General features: G+C 47.6%; 2 long non-coding RNA genes across 2 annotated transcripts; one reads left to right on the forward strand and one right to left on the reverse strand.

Annotated features, from left to right (window-relative positions):
- The first annotated feature begins 1,731 nt into the window (after window positions 1-1,731).
- Window positions 1,732-18,979, forward strand: LOC121633712. Its single transcript, XR_006009114.1, has 3 exons — window positions 1,732-1,882; window positions 3,523-3,528; window positions 18,969-18,979. It is a non-coding gene; the product is annotated as an uncharacterized LOC121633712 (long non-coding RNA).
- Window positions 13,851-14,479, reverse strand: LOC121633709. The gene is made up of 3 exons (XR_006009112.1): window positions 14,116-14,479; window positions 13,971-14,040; window positions 13,851-13,896 (listed from the first exon to the last, which is right to left on the reverse strand). It is a non-coding gene; the product is annotated as an uncharacterized LOC121633709 (long non-coding RNA).
- Window positions 18,980-18,986: the final 7 nt, after the last annotated feature.

Genomic DNA, 18,986 nt, shown 5'->3' on the forward strand with positions numbered 1-18,986 from the left:
GTACCTCGTGGTCTCAGCGACGCACTCGTGTGTATCACCTTCAAATTCAAAAGGTAACATATTAGCAGGATTTGTGGTCTCACATCTCTTAATTGTTACATCTGGATAGGTGAGCAATGGTAGATACTGAAGGCAACGTGCTGTTGTCAGAACAAGTTTGCTGTGATTGATCAACTCTGTGATTTTATGATGGGTGTAAATAACCACAGGATATGACTTAGTTATTGCAGACGCCTTTTCATACGCCATGTGAACAGCTGCGAGGCCCTGGTAGCAGGGGGGCCACCCTCGTGCTACGTCGTCCAACCTTGCACTGTAGTAAGCGATGGGTTGTTTCCTTCCACCAGCACATGAGTCTTGTGCCAATACAGCCGTTGCGTACATGTTGCATCTGTTTGAAACATAAAGATAAAAAGTTTTATCATAGTCTGGCATTTTCAGCGCTGGGGCACTTTGTAGTTCCTGCTTGAGCACATCAAAAGCCAACAGTGCCTCTGTGGTCCACTCCAAAGACTTCTTTAAAGTCTTGGCTTCAGAGGACTTCAGGAGATCCCTAAGTGGTGCCGTTTTTACTGCATAATCCTCCAACCACTCCGCGCTGAATCCTGTGATACCTAAAAAGGTCATTAGTTGCGCGCATGTCTGTGGACGCGGTGCTCGACTTATGCCTTTGAGGTGGTCAGGAGACAGAGCTATTGTTCCATGGGAGATTACTCTGCCAAGGAATTCCACCTGAGGCTGGCAGAATTGCAGTTTTGTCCGAGAAGCTTTGTGTCCACATTCTGCCAGTCTCTGCAGTACTTTGATCGAGTCGCGCTGACAATCTTCAATGGTGTCTGAACAAATCAATATATCATCTACATACCGGATTAGGACGCCGCTCAAATCCAGCTCCTGTAGATCCTGACTCACCACGCTATCAAACCACGCTGGGCTGCTTGTCAGTCCCTGGGGCATTCTGGCGTAGCTGTATTGTCGACCTCTAAAGGTAAACGAAAACAGATATCGTGACTCTTCTGCCAGAGGGATACTGAAAAATGCTGAACAAAGATCCACTACTGTAAAAAACTTAGCTTTAGTAGGGATGGCATTCAACAGTGTGTGAGGATTAGCGAAGTCTGCCGCGACATCTTCAAGAATGGCATTGATCGCCCTTAGATCATGGACCAGTCGGTACTTTGATTTATCTGCTTTTAGAACTGCAAGAATTGGGGTGTTACAAGGACTAGAAATCTCAATCAGCACTCCTACTTTTAAAAACCCATCAATTAGGATTCCAATCCCTTCTTCATCTGCGGGATTAAGTTTATATTGTGGCCGCCAAGGTAAAACTGCACCTGGTTTTAATTTGACAGTAACTGGGCTGGCTGAAACTGCCAGTCCCACATCCGTCTCATGTCTGGACCACAGTTGGTCCGGAACCTGTGTTAAAATATCAGTTTCCAGATCACTGTTAAATCCAAGGGGGTTGGTTTTGCATGTCATCATTATGTTTTTTCCTGGTAGCACCACCATCTGAGGTGTTGCTTGTAATGACAGATCACACCTAATCCTTAACATTGATCCATTATCTGAAAGAGAGATTAATGGGTTGTCTGTACTTTTCCATGTTAAATGCTCTGCAGTTCTTACCATCGGACCGAGGTCCCTTGAATGGTATCCTGGGTTTACCAACAGTGTAATATGTGGTAAGGATTGAGTAACACAGTACCATTTATCAATAAAGGTATTGTGTTTTACCTTTAATGCTGCGCCTTGGCCTCCAATCAGGATATATGGAGCCTGTATTTTAACCATCACTCCATCCGTCTCCTCTTCCCACTTATCCTTAAATGTTGAACTGGCTGATGGATCAAAGAACATTGTACAGTGAGGAGGTAATGTTGGTGGAGAACCCAGGCCTTTATGCATGTCTTCCATTTCTCCAACTCCGAACCCAGAAGCCCCTCTATGTTCCCCAGCCAATAAACATTTGCTGGTTCTGCTTGGGCATTCATTTGTAGGTTTAATCCACAACTTTCCACATATATTCCCAAAGGGGAACATAAAATTTTGAGGCCCAATTTACAAAGTGCATCTCTTCCTAACAGATTGACAGGAGTTTGGTCCGAAACCAAAATGGGTATTTTTATTTCATCATTTCCTACTTTTATTTTAACGGGAGCAGTAATAGGAACCAATTGACTTTTTCCCGAGAATCCTACTGTCTTCACAAAGTTGTTTGACATGGGAAGGTTCTTGGCAAGGGATCCCTGTATGCATGAATGGGTCGCCCCCGTGTCGATCATCATTTGGACCTGTCGATCCTCAATTTGTACATTTATCATGGGGTCGGTGCGTGTATGCATAATCAATGGGTACGAACCTTTACCCGCAGGATCCTCGGGACCCCCCTAAAACTGAGAGGGTCTTGGTCGTGGGCCACCCAGGGCTCCACCTCCACCTCTTCTAGGGACGCCTCCGTTTCTTCCAGGACCACCTGCTGGGAGGGGCATAAAACGTGGGCAAGCCCTTGCAAAATGTCCATACATGCCACAATACCAGCAGCGGTTGGATCCCTGCCACGCCCCAGATGAGGGAGTACCAAGCCTTGAGTATGAAGGGCGGAACGGCTGGGGACCCCTAGCGGCCTGTGTTGACTCAGGAACTCCAGCAGTCTGACCCACACCTGGATCTGTAAACACAACAGCTTGAACCTTTTCTTTCAGCTTGCCTTGCAAATCATTTAGTTGCATCTGTGCCAGCTTCCTTTAAATCCGGAGGTCCTGTTCAGAAGTCTTGGTTAGGTCTTTTCTGTATCGGGTTACTGCATGAACCACATGATCACGGAACTGTTGTGCTGGCATAGATGTTAGACCAACGACATCCTCCAAACGTCTGCTGACATCCTTTGGCATTGAATCGATGACTGCATTTCTGAAAAGAGTGAGCAAAATAGGATCATTTTCCACATCTTTCTGAGACTCTTGACGCCACCTTTTTAACTGTGTATCGATGTATACTGCTGGGTTCTGGTCGTCCTTCAGAGGTTCCCCTTTCAAAGCATCAACATCAATTTTATTATGGTACTGTTTGCGTATTCCTTGCCAAATCACCCCCTTATAGGCTGCTAATTCTGTTCCATCTGCCCTTTCACTCAAAATCCAGTCCAGTTCATTGTCTCTGAAAAACTGCTGCATTTTAGACAACCCCAACACCTGAGCGAGGACAGCTTTGATGTCACCCAGTGAAAGAAATGTTCCAGCCGTGTTTGATTCCAAAGCCTTAACACTAGAAGTCCCAGAGAGGGGTCAATTGACCTTTCTACCTTTACAACCCAGAGATGGGTCGATTGACCAGTAGGATTTTAGCTAAAATCCTGTCTTAAGCTGCGAACAGCTTCTTTTGTTTGTAGACGAGTCAATTACTGGCACACCCCAGGAGGGCGCATACTTAGGGGAGACACTGTAGACTCTTGAAACTGGACTGTCAACTTTTGCCCAAAGCTTGGCTTGAGACACTGCTTGGTCCCCTGAGTATGAGATTGGAGTAGACCTCAAACAGATTCAGAAAGGTTTTCCTGCATTCTAGTATATTTCAAATAATTAAAAATATATTTGATATGATATATGATATATACCTCCTCGACACATTTGTGTGCTTTTAGAAGAAAAAAAAAAAGATAATCATTGTGGGCCTTCAATAAAAAAGCAAACAATTTAGAATGATATGACAAAATGATGAATTCATATTTTTTTAAAAAATCACTTTAAAAGGTCCAGCTCTCCTCTTTTCATACAAATGAAAAAATACAAATTTTTCAGAATTTTTTACCAATTTTTCAAACTTTCTAACCCAATGTTCATATGTCCAAAAAGCCCAAGCAATGAACAATTTTGAATATTTAAAATGAACATTTTTTGATTGTGGTGGTACAGGCAGGGTCTGTGAGTAAAATGTCCAGAAGCATTAGTGTCTAAGTCAAGAGGGCATAAATGTCAACATGACAAAGATATAAAAGAACAACTGTGAATTTTTTCCAATGCTTTTTATTTTTGTCATAAAAAAAACAACAAAACAGTTAAAATAATGCAAGTAATGAAACAATTTCACAAATATTTACACAAGGCTACAGTGGCATGCCCTTGTGTGAATGGCTTTTCTGCTCTTTCAGCAGTCCGTCTGTGCTAAGTCCAAACATGCTTGGCACTTCCATGGTATCTCCATCCTGCATTTGCCACATGTGTATTTGTAGCAGTCAACACATCTTACAGTTGCGCAATTGTTCTTGCATCGATGGTTGACCTGACATTTTGCCCTTTTCCCAGGGCTAGGTGTGGGAGGTTGCTGCTGAAGCAGTTGCTCCTTATGTGCCTTCTTCTGACTCACATGAGAGTTGGCCAACTCTTTCGCGAGCTCAACCAGGAAGTCCACTCTTCTCTCCTGCACTCCGGTGCATTCCTTATGAAGAACATGAGCGTTCCGTGCCGCCATGTCGATCATGTTGTAGAACACGGCGACTGGCCATCTCCGTGTTCCTGCACGCACGCTGTACTCCCGCACCATCTGGTCCATCACATCCACACCACACTTTGTGGTGTTGTATTGTGTGACAGTGTTTGGCTTCCTTTTGGTGGTATTCTCAGTCTCAACCACATTGTGCATGCTGCTGAGAAGATAGACAGTCTTTTTCCGTTTCGGCGCATATACTGTGAGTGTTGCACCAGTGGTGGAAAACACTCGAGTGGTGAATTTAGTGTGGTCCTTCAGTCTAGTTGACTGAGGAATTTCCCGGCGAATCTTGTTGACTGTGCCAAGGATGGTGGTTTTCCGGCTAAGCAGTCGTTGCGCAAGGGACAGCGATGTAAAAAAATTGTCTGTTGTTACAGTTCTGCCCTTATCCATGAACGGCTCCATCAGCCTCATCACTACACTCTCAGAGAGTCTCTCTCCACTGGGACGACTGGGGTCCTTGCCAAGATATGGCAGGATATTGCAAATGTACTTTGATTTCAAGTCACAAGCCAGCCAAAACTTAATGCCAAATTTGTCCGGTTTTGTTGCAATGTACTGCAGAAAACTGCAGCGAGTCTGTTCATCAATAGTGATGTGTCGACCAGGGTTATAAGATCTGATGCAGTTATTGACAAAAGATTCCCACAGATTAGAAATTGCAGCAAACTTATTTGTCTCCACTCGCTCACTGCGTGTGAACATGTTATCAAAGCGTAGGTGTTGCATGATGTTTTGGAAGCGCTTTCGGGCCATAGTAGCAATGATTCGTGGGTTTCCCAGCTCTGCTGACCAATTGTCACGTAGTGATGGAACTTTCTTCACCCCCCGCAAGATAATAATTGCAATAAATGCCATTAGTTCTGGGAGGTTCATGAACCAATCTGCCTGCTCCTTTTGCCGTGCATGCTGAATGGTCCATTCTTGAATGCTACGAAGCATTTCAAGTGTTATAAAACAGAAGAAGCTTTGAAGACGAGTCCGGATACTTCTTCTGGCCTTAGCAGTTGGCTCTCCATCTGTGCCGTATGGTTCTATTGGGGTGAAATTGAGACATGTCCCCAGCTGTTCTTCATGCCACACTGTGCCATCTTTAGCCATCTCTGTCCTCTCACTTCCCAACCGAGCCCTCTTTTCTGGCAGTGGAGCAGTCTCATCATCTGCAAGGTAAACAATTTCACAATTTCAGAGGACGAAAATAGGATGTTTTGGAAATAAGATTAAAAAAATCCTTTATTTGTACCAAAATGGAGAAATTCCAGTGTTGCAACTCACAGTACAGGACAAAGCAGAAAGAAAGAAATTTGTCATACCAAAAAGTTCAATAATAGTTTCAAATCTTACCTGAAGACTGCTCAGAGTCAGAGTCCGAATCCAGCTGAATTTGTATCTCTTCTCCATCTGAGTCACAAGGGTTTGTATCGCTGAGGATCAGGTCCAATGCCTGCTGAGTTGTAAGCCGCCTCTGCATTTTGCTTCCTTCTATTTGTTCGAGGTGAAGCTAGCTACTATTTATCCCCCTCAGCCCACCATCCCCCACTGCCACAGAATTTACCAGACGTTTCAAGGTAACAAGGAGGGGCTGGATGCAATGGGTGCATTCCTCAGGTAATGGCTGCATTTACAAATGAAGAGATGCTAATTTTTGCCAGCAGAGTCGTCAGTTTGGACTAAAGGTCTTTCGACCCTTCTCTGGGACTTTAGGGAGACATCAAAATTCCTGGGACTTCTAGTGTTAATCCACTTGCCTCCTCCTGCGGATATTTGAGGGAGCTCTGAGACCAAACCTGTCAGGTCCCGAGCTGAAAAAGGATGATAATCAGCCCTTGTTCCCCTTATCAGAATTGGGAACCCCCCCCCCCCTCAATCTGTCAGGAGGTCTGATGTTAGGCCTGTATCTTAAATCATATTCATCTCTAGGGACCCCTGCGGACGTGCCGGGTTTCTGCAAGCATGCAGGCATGGAAACTCCGCCCCTTGAGGTCGCCCCCTCCACCTCCTCATTTAAGTCATCTATTTCCTGCTCCATCTCAACTATCTGGCTCCGACCCAACTCACGTTGCAAATCTTGCTGACGTGGTCCTAAGTTCATCCAAAAGCTATCATCTGTCTTACCTTTCCGAGCCAATTCGGTTCGATCCTGGTAACAGTTAATGATTCCAGACTGACGTCGCTGTGTACTACAGTATTTTGGGATTGTCATGTGGGGAGGAGTTTCCTGTTTTTCTCGAGGAGAATGTATAGAGGTTGAATGTCTTCCTACCTGGGCGTGTGCTTCCCCAGTGCTCTGTAAGGACGCACCCCGCTGTTTGGAGTTGGGTGGGTCTGGTTGGGGCAATGCATCAGTAGGAGGTCCCTTCTCAGCGAGCCCTGAAGCAGCAGATGACCTATTTTGGATATCACTTACATTTCCGGGTATGCCAGCATCAGTTGGTCCCCCTAGAAGGCTTTGCTGGTCATCAAGATTAAAGTTTCCATCTATCTTTATTGTTCCTGTTAAATCTGGGAAAAGTTCGGCGTTAGTACAGTTTTCAGTTTCCCCTGGACTATCCGTGAAAGACACAATCGTTTTGACATTTCTTTTAATTGGCTTGCTATTTTTAAATAAGTTTAAAATTTCCAACTCAAGCTCTCGCTTCTTTTGTCGTTTCTTAGAATTATTTCCAGCTTTATAATCCTCAATGCGATGTTGCATTATTTCACAAAGTTTTTGATCAAACGACCCTGTAACAGGCCACTGGTCTTTAAGCCTTTTCGTCCTTTCATGCCATTTTTGGGACATGTGTTGGACCTCTTTCATCCTGTGGGGGTAACTGATACAAACAATAGCCTGAGGCGTACTCATCATTATTCTATTCAATCAACCCTGCTTTTTAATACAATATGATAATCATGCAACTCAAATGGAATCCACTTGGGTGTGCTACGACCCCGTGTCCTGTTCCTTGGTGTCAATCCAATGGGAGGAGTCGTGTTCTGTTGGAAGGAAACCAGAAGAGTTCAGCGGTTTTATTTTAACAGCTATAATAATAGTACAGATTACATCCTTGTAGCTGCACAAGAGAAGATCACTATTTTATTTTTTTGTCAGTGCTTGTGTCTATGCACGTTAGCAAGTAGCTTAGTGTCAGATTTCACCAGACCACTATCTTGTGAGTTGGGGAACGAGTCAACTTTTGCACTGCAATTCAGATTATAGCTCTTTTCAACATGCAACATGCAATATCACTGCAAACAGAGGCCTCTGTTTCATGCCTAAGTTTTTCAGTATTCCCAGCAGCTGCTTTGATCACTTACACATACACACACACTCGTCTCAAGTTTCGCTCAGGCGCGCCTTACTCACACACTTGGCAGTTTACACACAAAGGAGTCATCAGCTGTTATATTACCCTTAGTAAGAAGGGAAGTGACAGTCAACAACCAGTTTAAAACTTCTCCCTTATTTTTCCACACAGAAGTCACAAGTTTACTTTCAGCGAGAGAGGTAAGGCAATCAAAGGATAGTTACACACTCAGTCAGTCACACATTTCTGTCCGGTGCATCACACACTATCCGCTTCATACACACACTTCAACAGCTGAGCAAATCACCATTAGTCAGAGGAGAATAAAACAGTCAAAACACAGTTTAAAACTTTTCCCTTATTTTTCACATAGAAGTCATAAATTTACTCTCAGTTAGAGGGGGAAAGCAGTCACAAGACAATTTTCAGCTCACTCAGACACCCATTCCTATCCGCTTCACACACACACACACACAAGACATCAGCTGTCATATCACTCTTATTGAGAATAGAAGAACAGTCAAAGGGAGGGATATGTCAAAAGTCAGTTTTTAAAGTCTTTTTCTTTGTCATTTAATGTTGCAACAAGATTTTTTCCACAGCTGTACTGCGCTAAGCCCCTTTTTACGCAGATTTCCCGGGTTAACAGAGCTTAAACCTTTCACTACTGGCTCTGTTTAATTTAGGATCAGATTTTCGATCGATCATCGCACCTTGCTTTCCTATGAACCTAGTCATAAGCTACTTAAGCTCCTTATCTGGCTCCCTACAATACCAGCCTATAAGCTCGCAATATTGTGAGTCCTGTATTTATCTCTTTACTAAATTTGGAACTTGAAACAGATCGATCGGTGCATTTTCATCACTTTCACTTTTACTTCACTTTCACTACTATTTTTGTTGCCAATTACTTCTTTCGCCGCTATACTGACCCTCCTCTCAAAGTTCCCGGGCGACCGCGTCCAGTAACGCCGAGGTTTTGATAGGGCCCTAAAATATTACACCTCCACGGAAGCTGACTCCCCTTCGGACCAGCCTATAAGCTCGCAATCCTGTGAGTCCAGTGTAATTCTCTCCTTAAACTGAGCCCCCTCCCACTAATTGGTGGGGTCCTCAAACTACTTAATATCTCCTTAAAACTGACCCCCCCCCCCCCCCCCCACTAATTGGTGGGGTCCTCAAACTACTTTATTTGCGTGCACACAAATTTATCTGTCAGCAGAGTCACAGCAGCTGTATAACTAAGTTCAACTTGTAGCCAGGACGGCCCTCCGCTTCGGCTCACTTTACCCAGAAGGATTTAAAATGGGGCTTACCTCCTTAAGCGGTAAGTCGAAGCGGTCCACGCGTCCGGCCCCAGCGGTTAACTGGCTGGCTCGCCAAATGTCGTAGATAAATTCTTTATCAAAAGGGCTTGCTGATATTAAGAGTCTGCAAACAGAGGTCTTTAATGATCCTTTATTCGGCCGACCAGGGGGACACCCCTTCAGGACAAAAGACCACGTTCATCCATTTCTTCAAGCTTATATAGTCTGCCTGTCACTATCTTTAGACACACAGCATCCAGACACGCAGCCTTGTAGGGTTGACTGGTAATTAGTTGACATCACTTTGATATCATGTTATAATGTCATACTATTAATATTGTGCTTACCAAGGACAGTACACCTGTTGTTATTCATTTCAACTCTGATATATTAATACTTCCACAATGTGTGTTTATAAATAATGCTGCAGACGCTCTGAATGTCTGAATGAGGACAAAATGAGGTTTGAATGACTTTTGAATGAGGACTCAATGTGGACTTCACCCTGCTGGAGCAACCACCGACATCACCCTCATGGCTCATGAACTCCAACATCCACCTCTACTGTATATTCACACACTTCATCAAAAGTCCTCCATGGACACCGATGAAGTCCTCCGTGAACACTGATGTCCTCCATACCTTCAGAGGTTTCTCTGATTACAGCTTGAATGATCTGTCTCATCTTTGAAGTGTAGAAACAGATGCCATTTTTTCCAAAAGCAGCTTAAATGTGGACTCATCATATCCACTGTCATTCTGTCCATGTGTCCACAGGATGGACAGAACATATGCCTTATAGGTGCAATTTATACACTTTCCTCTCTGGCCTTTCTCTCTCTCTCTGTGTGTGTGTGTGTGTGTGTCTAAAAATAAGATTGAATTGAACTGAATTCACTGATTTCACTGAATTCCACTGTTGCATTGTCTACCTGGATGACATCCTGGTGCTTGCATCTAGCTTCAAGGCTTCCTTGACCAACATCTAGGAGTTGTTTAACAGCATTCACTAGTCCAGTCTGCAACTCCACCCACGAAAGTGCCACAAACGGGAGACCGCCTTCCTGTGCCATGTTGTCACTGTGGCAGAGATGGCTAAAGATTCAGCCAAGTTCAATGAGGTGAAAGAGCCGTGAGATGTTAGGGAGCTGAGGAGCTTCCTGGGGGCTAGCTTCCTACTACTAGATGTTCATGAAGAACTTTGCCACTATCACCAGTCCACTGCACTGGCTGACCCAGACAAGTGAGGCATTCCACTGAGACGAGGACTGTGCTACCGCCTTCTCCACACTCCAAGCAGTACTTGTCAAGGCCACTGTTCTGCACTATCCCAACCCAGACCGGCCCTTCCTTGGAGACACCGATGCTAGAGACAAATGCATCGGGGCAGTCCTCTCCCAGAAAGGGGTAGGGGGTTGTTGCCTGCTACAGCCACACCTCCAGCCGACCAGAGAGGAACTAGTGTGTCACCCACTGAGAGGGTTGCAGCAGCTCCACAAAGAGCGGCCCTGCACATAACCAACAGCAACCCTGATCCTCCTGTCAGCTCCCACAGCTGACACCACAGACGAGCTGGTGGAGGTTCAGAAGCTGTAGAATGAGCAGAGCCAGGACCCAGTCCTGCTGGATTTTAGCAGTGGGTGTAAGGAGACCAGTGGCCCAACTGGAAGGCTGTGTAATCCTGGATCCAGAGACCAGAGCCCTGTATTTCTAGTGATCCAACATCTACTACCACAGCAGGGTCTCTACTGTCAGTGGCAGGCTCCAGCAGGACAGAGCAAAATCTTCCAGTTGCAACCTGACAATGCCCCAAGGTGCACTAGATGGTCCAGGGCCCTATGGGGGTCCACTTCGAGGTCACCAAACCACTCCAGTGGCTCCAGTCCTGATTCCACTGGCCCGGATGCCGCCAAAACGTGGAGCTCCACATCCACTGCTGTGATGCCTGCATAACACAGACAGAGGCCCTACCCAGCACTCAGATGCCCCACTTCAGCAGTACCAGGTGGGGTCACCCATGGAGCAAGTGGATGTCCCAGGGCTGTTCCCCATCACTGAGAGGACAAAACACTACATTCTTGTTACCTTGGACTACTTCACAAAGTAGCTGGAGCTGTACACTGTTCCTGACCAGAGTGCTGCCACCATGGTTGAAAGACTGGTCAACGAAATGTTCTGCTGGTTTTGGGTTTGTTAGGAGCTTCACAGCGGGAACTTCACCGGAGAGGAACTTCAAGATGGAGGTGTTCAGCTAAATTTGCCAGCAGTTGGGCATCAGGAAGACACGGACCGCCCCGCTTGCACCTAAGAGGGATGGGCTGGTAGAACAGAACTTGGCCACTCAGTTCGCCATCCTGACAGATCAACAGCACTGGGACTGGGACCTCCACCTTCTTGTAATTCTCCGGGCATACTGGACAATGGTACAGGACTCAAAGAGTCCAGCAGCTACACCCCTGCCTTGCTATCTGGCCATGATCTGCACATCCCAGTGAACCCCTCTGGAGCCAGCGACAGAGAGCAGGCTAGAGATGGATTATTTTTGTGAACTGAAAGAGTGGCTCCAGGTCACTTACAAATGGGCATGGGAAGCAGGGTCCAGGCAAAATGTAGGTCTGTGACTCTTTGCCACGGGGGAGATTTCTTTCCTGGGGAAGGGGTTCAGGTGTTCTGCCATGAGTGGAAAGAGAGACTATCCCTGAAGCTCGCCAGCCAGGACTTTCTGATGTGGTGTGCTAGGTGAAGCTTCAAATGAGAGGCCAGGTGGTAGTCTTCCACTGTGACTGTTTATCCCCGTACCAGCTGGCCGTGCCCCGGGAGGGGGGCTGATCTCACCAGCAGAGACTGATTCATGGGCTCAATATTAAGTCATGAACTTTTTGCAGTTGTAAATGAATGTTTGCACATAATTTCAGAGGTTGCATTTGTAAATCAAATAGTCACCCTGTGAAAAACAATCTGCCTGAAAAATTCAAGTTTGCAAATGTGTAGAAAAGGGTTTGCATGGTTGTTAAAAAGATTTATATTTGTGGGAAAAAAATGAAGTTCTTTGCAAAAACCTTGTTCACAGCTGCAAAGCACAAAACTGCTTGTTAGATTTTTGTCCAAATCTTTTCACTTCTATCTGATTGGATGGTGACAAATCAAACTATCCAATCAGAGAACAGACGGCTACCCGTTCTTCCGCATCACTGCAGGCTCTCAAAGAGGAGTAACGTTTCAACATGGACCAAGGACCTAGTATGTCTGTTACTAAAGCACCAGCGGCTACCCTGGAATCCAAGCACAGTTAAAATGGCTACAGCGGCACATGGAGGCCAGCTGGAAGAGCGACCGGGTGGAGGAGAAAGAGGTGGTTTGCAGAGAGAAAGACAGTCCGAAGCACTGCTGCTGCAGTCTCAGACTGAACATGGGTTTTTGTTATAGTGTGATGTCTGTCACTAATAGACAATCTTTGCACTTATGTGCGTCATTGTGTTGTTTGAGCGTCCCGGTCAGAGTTAAATAAAAAGAACAGCGCCACCTCTTCGCAGCAGCAGAGTGGGGGCAGCACATCTCCTGTGTGTGTTTAAGTTATTACGTAAGGTTCACTCCATCTGTGTGAGGGGTGTCTCGATCGGTAGAGACGTCAAGGGAGCTCCCGAAGAAAAAATAAATAAAATAAAAAAGAGAGAGAGAGAAATAAAAAGAAAGAGCCAACAGTTTATCTCATTCATTTTGCAACTTCACACTTGAACTGAATCATATAGTTTTGTCTGATAATGTTACAAACTTCATCACATTCATTTTGTCACAGAAATTGTCCACAATTTGGGACAATTCATTTAATAAACCACTTTGGTCATCACCTGTCTATAAAATTGATCTACTTCCCTTTAAGAGCTCGCAGTGGTGCAGAAGAACAGGAAGCTGTCCGCTCTCTGAAGTGAAAAAAGTTTTGTACTTTGCATCTATGAACAGGCGAGCTCGGGGGAGCCAGAGGTTACACACACATTAGCTCGGGATGCTATACAGGCTAAAAGCCAGTAAATCGTATAATTAGTTGCAGACAACGCCACCCCGGGACTTTCATCGCGGGGAATGATAACAGGAACTCCAACAAAGCACACAGGTTCGTTTTACTAAGGAGACCAGCATCCAAATAATTAAACAATCTTTACTGTTCAAATAAACAAAACAAAGCAGGACTAAAAAAAGAAACTCACGGTCCAACATTAAAAGATGGCGGAAGCTTACCGGGAGGAAGGTGGGCCAAACGAAGTGAAGGGAGCCAAACTAAAACCACCCCAGACACACATGCAAGATAAACACTCTTCACACCGCACTTCGACCACACAGCACAGGCAGACGTGCTCAGCATGCAAACGAGGGGAGGATCAAACCAGGAAAAGGGACCCACGCCGTTAAGGCACCACCAACTCCTACGCTTTCCGGCCACTAAAAGAAAGAATTAAATACAATTAGTACAAGAACCGTGGAGTTTGGGCACGCCAAAATAAAAGACAATAAATAAACAAACATAAAACTGTTACAATATAAAATATCCACACTGGAAGCCACACGCCAGTATCAACCTTCGTTGAGGGCCTCGTCCCGGGCTTCCAGTGGAGCAGCAGAAAATAAAATGCGTCCCCAATAACTCAAAAAGAATCCAAAAGTTAAAATAAGCAAAGCAGCATCAATCCGCCGAGCAGCGGTCTGTCAGCGTGGGGAATGGCTGTGAAGGTCTTGATCCACACGCCACCGCGGACCGCTGCCTGTTGTCTAGAAGGTGGCTGTGTCGTAAAAAAAATGCCGTCAGATAAATTCCCCTAAAACAAAAATAGATAGCCATGAAAATCCGATGCAGCTGGGAAAAGCGCCCACCAACCGTGGATTGACCTACCCGGATGACCAGCGCTCGTCACGCAGAGAAGCCGTTCCAGCACGAGAGGCAGCACAACACACAGGTTTCCCTACTGTAGCACAGTCTGTTAACACTTACTCTGATAGTAAAACCAGATACAGCAGGAGAAGTGAGGTTAACCTACCACCGCAGTCTCAAGGTGATAGCCAATTCTATGCGCAGCAACAATCTCCACATCAGCCAGAAGTCAGGCGATCTGCCAACCAGACGAACCCTGTCCAAGACTGGCTCCTCGCCTGCTTAAATACGTCGCCCCCTTCCGCTGATTGGTTGATACTGCACTTCCTCACCTCATACTGCCACAATCTACCCCGTTTTTTCTTTCGGCGCCCCGACGATAAAGTACTCTTCCCCTATACTCTCATCTCCAGGGCCTGAAGAAAGCAACGACCGAAGCCGAACTGCAGGGGTGAGCACCTGCTGACCTAGGAAGGTGGTGGACATTTGAATGATGGCCTGCCGTTGGTCTTAATGACCTCCGGACTACCTCGTCCTCTACACTGGCTGGCTGAACGGAGTCAGCCACGACTACCGTTGGCAGTTCGCTCCTAGGGGTCTGTGGAGGACCCGAAGCCTGCGCCCCGGTAGGACCTGTAGGTGGTTCTGAGGACAATGATAGCTCCTCAGTTAAAGGAACGAGCGGGCACCCCTGAGCCGTCCCCTGTCCCGGAAAGATCCGCCCTACAAGCAGATCGTAATCACCTATGGTGCTCTCGTCGGTAGCCTGCTCCTCAGTAAGTGATGGACTAGCCAATGGGGTGTCAATCATCGGAGACACCGCCACCCAGGCCTTTAGCAAGGAACAATGTACATTCCTGGTTTTGGTCAAGTCACTTACCGGAGCAATAGTGTACACAGGACCACCTTCTTTCGGTGCTTTCAACACTCGTTGCACCACTGGATTCCACAGATCCTGAATTTTATGGCGTCCTCGTACCCCAAAGTCCCGTACAACTACCAACTGGCCTTCAGCAAGGGGAGGGTCCTGGACAAACCGGTCATGACTGCGCTTCCGCCGGTCGGCAGCAGCCTTCAGCCTTTCCTTGGCTGCCTCGGCTGCCAGCGCCAACCGGGCCTGATGTTCCAGGATCCACTCACTGACAGTCCCCGCAACTGGTTCCTGCACCCTACCTAACAGGAAGTCGATCGGCAATCTAGGCTCTTGGCCAAACATTAAGAGAAAGGGGGACTCGCCAGTCGACTGATGCGGAGTGGTGTTGTAACAATAGAGCACCTGCGGTAAGCAGGAGTTCCAGTCCCTCTTCTGGGATGCCGGGAGAGTACGTAGCAAGTTGTGCATGGTCCGATTAAAGCGTTCCTTGGCCATTACCGGCCGGGTGATATGGGGTAGTACGCGACTTCTCCACCCCGTATAACCCGCAAAGCTGCTGGATCAGGGAGCTCTCGAAGCTACGCCCCTGATCAGAGTGCAGGCGAGCCGGAACTCCAAACTTGTAAAACCACTCCTGCACTAACACTTGTGCTACCGTCGAGGCTCGTTGGTCCCGAGTGGGGACAACGAAGGTATACTTACTAAAGACATCTGTCAATACCAAAACATTCTCAACCCCATTACCTGCTGGTTAAAGTACTGTGAAATCAATAGCTAGGATTTCGTTCGGTCGTGCAGCCAGCAGATGTCCCATAGGACTTCGGGCAGCTGGACGCGTCTCCTTGGCTACTCACAGACCCGACACCAGCGAGCCACGTCCGTGGACATACCAGGCCAATAGCAGCGTGCCCTCAAGAGGGTTAATGTCCTCTCCACTCCTTGATGCCCATGCTCCCTACGATATAACACACCGTCCTTCTCTACCATACGACTCCATTGCTGTAGCAGGGTCAGTGCCAGCGGGGAAAGTGTCCGCCGCTGCTCAGCATTGGGACGTCGCCCTTGTGCCCAAAACGGTAGTACCTCTCCTATGACTGCATCAGCCTGCTGGAGGGCACGCAGGTCAGCCAGCGTGCGCTGGAACCACGCGGTCACCGTGCTCTGAGCTGCTCCCATGGACTCGCAATACACGGCCTGCTCCAGCTGGCTTGGAACCAGAACACCAGGTCTCATACCCTGGACCTCTGGTGCGCCCGGTGAGTGCTGGCGAGAGAGAGCATCAGCATTGATGTTACTCTTTCCTGACCGATACTTGATGTCAAAGTCAAAAGAGGCAAGCTGGGCTGCCCAACGCTGCTCAGTCGCGCCCAATTTGGCAGAGGACAAATGCCTGAGAGGATTATTATCGGTGTAAACCGTATACTTATGACCCAACAAGTATTCCCTAAATTTTTCGGCCATGGTCCACTTAAGCGCCAAAAATTCCAGTTTCATGGAACTGTAATTGGTCATATTGCATTCAGTGGGCCTCAGCCCGCGGCTAGCATAAGCTATTGGTCGCACCTTACCACCCTGTTCCTGAGACAGGACTGCTCCCAAGCCACCATAGCTGGCGTCCACCTCCAAGATAAAGGGCAAAGAGAAATCAGCATAAGCGAGGACTGGGGCCGTAACCAGCCTCCGTTTCAACTCCTCAAAGGACTCCTGGCACTCCTCTGTCCAACCCTCCCGGACGCCCGTTCCTCCGAGATTTCGTACCCCCGTACTCAGCCACCAGTCTATGCAAGGGGGCCGCAAGCTTGGCAAACCCCACCACAAAACGGCGGTAATAGCTAGTGAACCCCAGGAAGGACCGCAGCTCTGAGACGGTATCCGGGGGCTTCCAACCGACCACCGCCTCCACCTTACTGGGATCCGTAGACATCCCTCGATCCGAGATAACGTGGCCCAAATACTGCATCTCCTTCTGGAAGAATGAACACTTACTGAGCTTCACCTTCAGGCCCTCCTGCTTGAGCCGCCCCAGCACCACCTTCAGTCTCTCCAAATGTTGTTGCACTGTAGAGGAGAACACCACAATATCATCAAGATACAGTAACAGCGACTGACACTGCTGGTCCCCAAAAAGGCGCTGCATCAACCACTGAAAGGTGCTGGGGGCATTACAGAGCCCAAAGGGCATACGGTTCCACTCAAATAAACCAAAGGGGGTACAAAAAGCCGTTTTGTGCTTGTCTGTCTCGGTAATAGGTACCTGATTGTACCCACTTGCCAAATCTATGGTGGAAAACCAACAGGCACCGGTCAGCGCGTCCAGAGATTCCTCAATTCGCGGCAGAGGAAACGCGTCCTTCCGGGTTTTACTATTAAGGGGGCGATAATCCACACACATCCGTAGGCCGCCATCCTTCTTTCTTACCAGCACAATAGGGGAAGCATACGGACTACTACTCTCCCGTATTATTTGTGCCTGCAGCAGCTGATGGATGTGATCTTTGACCACCTCATACTCCGAAGGTGGGATGCGCCGGTAGCGCTGCTTAACCGGAACGTCATCCGTCAACGGAATATCGTTGCTAATCAAATTAGTGCAACCCAAGTCTCCCTCATATGCCGCAAATACCAAGGCGTAGTCCTGTAAAAGAGACCTTGCCTGGGCCTGTTCCTCAATAGGTAACTGTGACAACCCCATGCCCTCAATATGATCTTGGACCGAGGGCGCCACCGTCTGGGAATTTACAGTAGCCACCTCCACTGGTACCTCAGTAACTCCTGCAGGTAAACTAACCACGTGTACCAAATCTAAGGTGCCAACCGGGGTGCGGGGATAGAGTAACACATCCGTTGATCCTACATTTACAACCGGGATGTATGCCGTGCTTCTACGGACCTGGACCAATGAGGGTGAAGCCAGCAGTCCTGCAGGTAGACCAGACTGCAGGGGTTCAAATAACGCAGTCCCCTTTGCAAACTGCTCAGAGCAGGTAGCTGGCACTATCTTCCAGGTTCCTCCCGGGATACGGCAGGCTCTCTTACCTCGAACCTTCACCGTTCCCGGGACCTCTGGTAAAGGCTGCACAGCCGCCTGGTGGTAGTCATGTAAGGCCTGCACCACAGGGGAAGGGGCTTCACTCACTGGGCGGGATTCAAACAAATCCCTTCCATGCTGCCCAAAGAGTTCCTGGTAGCACTTCTGGATCACGTTCATCCCCAAGACACCCGGGACCCGGGAAGACGTTGAATTAGGAGGGTCATTCACCACCAATACCCCACAGAGAGGCATGGACTTACCACACAGCTGGACAGTAAGTTCTAAATTCCCTATATAGGGAATGGACAGCCCGTTAGCTGCCTTAAGTTGCAACCAATTAAAAGCCTGGAGGCGTTCCGGGCCCCATGGTTTACAATGCCTTTGGAAGAAGCGCTCCGTGATGGTGGATACCATAGACCCCGTGTCCACCAGACACGGTACTTGTACTCCACCCATGTCTACCTCCAAATGTGGACATGCAGAAATCAGCCTGTCAGCCGCCTCAGAACTCTCTGGAACTTTTGGTGAGCCTACAAGGGCCCCACCCAAACTGTGGCTCTGCAATTTGGTGGGTGCTAGTTTTCTGCCGTCGAATGTGGCCGACTACTAGAGTGGGACGAAGGCTGGGAATGAGAGACACGTACCCCATCACATTCTCGCGCAAAATGACTGGGCTTCTCACAATGTCTACAGATCACCGTGCGCTTACGAGGGAGATCACCACGCTGGTGCGTGCTCTGTAGACGAGCCAGAGTCTGGGTGAGCTGGGCCAGCTGTTGCTGTTGACACTTCAACAGCTCCCTCATTTCACCCAACTCGGACATCGGTGGGGGATCTGACTTTTGTGGGGCACATCGTACCCCATACTGAAATCCCACCACTGGGGGGATCAAAACGCTACGTTCTCTCATTGCACCTGGCAAACCTTCACGCTCCCACCGTATAGCCTCTCCTCTAACGTCGAGCATGGTCGACCTCGGGTGCCCCCGTACCCACCGTTTTAAGTCCCGCCGGATACCTGCTCCACAAACTGATCTCTCAGCAACATGTCGGCATTCTCCACTGCAGTTGGCAAATTCAGCCTCACCTTCTCCATCAGCCCCATCAAAGCCAGGGAAAACTCTTGTAGAGT

The sequence above is a fragment of the Melanotaenia boesemani genome, chromosome 22 (assembly GCF_017639745.1).
Source record: "Melanotaenia boesemani isolate fMelBoe1 chromosome 22, fMelBoe1.pri, whole genome shotgun sequence".
Lineage (NCBI taxonomy): Eukaryota > Metazoa > Chordata > Actinopteri > Atheriniformes > Melanotaeniidae > Melanotaenia > Melanotaenia boesemani.